The sequence below is a fragment of the Nestor notabilis genome, unplaced genomic scaffold (genome assembly GCF_000696875.1).
Source record: "Nestor notabilis isolate BGI_N333 unplaced genomic scaffold, ASM69687v1 scaffold1875, whole genome shotgun sequence".
NCBI classification, from domain to species: Eukaryota; Metazoa; Chordata; class Aves; order Psittaciformes; family Psittacidae; genus Nestor; species Nestor notabilis.
In genome coordinates, this window is record NW_009928670.1 from 36093 (window position 1) to 37871 (window position 1779).

Below are 1779 nucleotides of genomic sequence, written 5' to 3' on the forward strand. Positions count from 1 at the left end.
TTATCTGAAGAATAGCACAGCCCAAGCTGTTCCCACCAGCTTCCAAAGCATGACAAGGGAAAGGTCTAGCTCCAGCTGCATGTCCTCTTGCTTCCTTACTCCTCTCTCCTACGAAAGGGTCTGGCTTCAGCCCCATATCCTTTTGCTTCCTTACTCCTCTCTCCTAAGCAGAACCAGTGTTTAAAAGGGAAGGAAACAAACCAACGCTGTAAAATAATGGTTCCTAAAAAATGCCTCCCTCTGTGGACAGCACACAGCTTGCTGAGCCTGGCTTCTCTGAGCCTCAGGCCTTCTGCCAGTGCGGTGTCGGTCCCTGGCCAGAGCAGCAGTGGAATTGTGTGTCCACTTTGGCTTTCACAGAGTGAGGGTGAGCCCTTGAGCTTGGATAACACTGACCAGCTGCTGAGACCCACAGAGGTGGTGGCCTCGGGGCTGGTCCTCGCCCCGGCTCCGTGCTGCCCACCTCTGCCACTCCTGCCCTGACCTTTCTACTCCTGCCTTGCACCACCGCACGTGCAGCTGGAGGAGAATAACCAACACGTTATTCTGCACTGGACAATGCTTTTCCCATGCCTCTCAAAGCCTTCCTGTTTTTCTAAAGCTAATCTGGCACTGCAAATGCATTTTAATAATGGCACCTATTCAGATTAGTTTCCTTTTACACATTGATGAATTCCACCTGCTTGGAGCTCCCTCAAATCAAGGAAGAGAGGCTACAGATGTTCAGCCAGCACAGGGCCTTAGGTCTTGGAATTGCCTGCACCATATAATCACAACACTTGCATTTCCACCTTTTATGCATGTATATATGCTATGAAGACCGTAGATAAGCCCACCTGTGAATGTACTCAACCAGCATGTTAAACTTTTCACAGTGCAGCTGTACTACACAGTAATTTTTTCTCATCTGGATTACAAGGAATTCACTTTGAATGGAGAACGGATCTAAGCCTGAACTGCTCTAGTTTCCTCTGACCCTCTGATATAACACTGTAAGGCAGCTCCTGGCCCTGAAATACAAAATATAGAAAGCTGTTCCACCTCATCCTAGCTAAGGGTGAAGCTAGTAAGTGTGTCCAGAAGTAAGTAGGTCCTGGACCTGTAAGTAGGCCCAGAAAAAAAGCTGTGATATACTTAAAGAACCATGTTTTATGAGCTGTTTCAATGAACTGTGCTATATTCATGTAGTGCAAAAAGTCTAGACAACTTTTACACTGCCTTTAAAGCATCAGGATTACGATAGACATCTGTCAAAAGTTCTTTGGTAACCGAAATAGAGAGTATCATGCTCTTAGTAAAGCGTTATGTTCTGCTCAGGGCATTAACATTTTATTTCAGCTGCCTTAAAGTAGGTATGCAGATAAGTGTTTCTATATACATTTTGTCTTTCCAGTAGGTTTGCCATCAATTTGCAGTCTATTTTCAAATACACACAACTTACTCTAGCATGAAAAGCCAGTGTGGAATCACACGCATTTCAGCAGTCTTCTCCATTTGTATATGAGGATTTATCGTGTTTAATTTAGCAAGTTTACAGAACATAGCCAACTGCTTTTCTTTGCTTCCAAATAAAGTATGGAAAGTACAGTCTGCGGCAAGGGAAGCAGAAGATGAAAAGGCCCATCTGGGTATCCTTTTTTTTTGTTGCAGCTGTTACAAACTGAAACCCATTCTCTGTCAGAAAAATAGAATTCGGTAGTTAATATGGAAAGAAGACTTCATATGTGATTTACATAATGCAGAGAGTGTGTGGCTCTTTCAAAGAACAAGCCCATTCCT

General features: G+C 44.0%; 1 protein-coding gene across 1 annotated transcript in view; it reads right to left on the bottom strand.

Moving 5' to 3' along the window:
• The window catches only part of LOC104405791 (DEP domain-containing mTOR-interacting protein), a gene marked incomplete at its 5' end in the record, with an annotated part of 46415 nt that overhangs the window by 30964 nt on the left and 13672 nt on the right, over positions 1-1779 (bottom strand). The gene's annotated exons all lie outside the window — the stretch shown is intronic.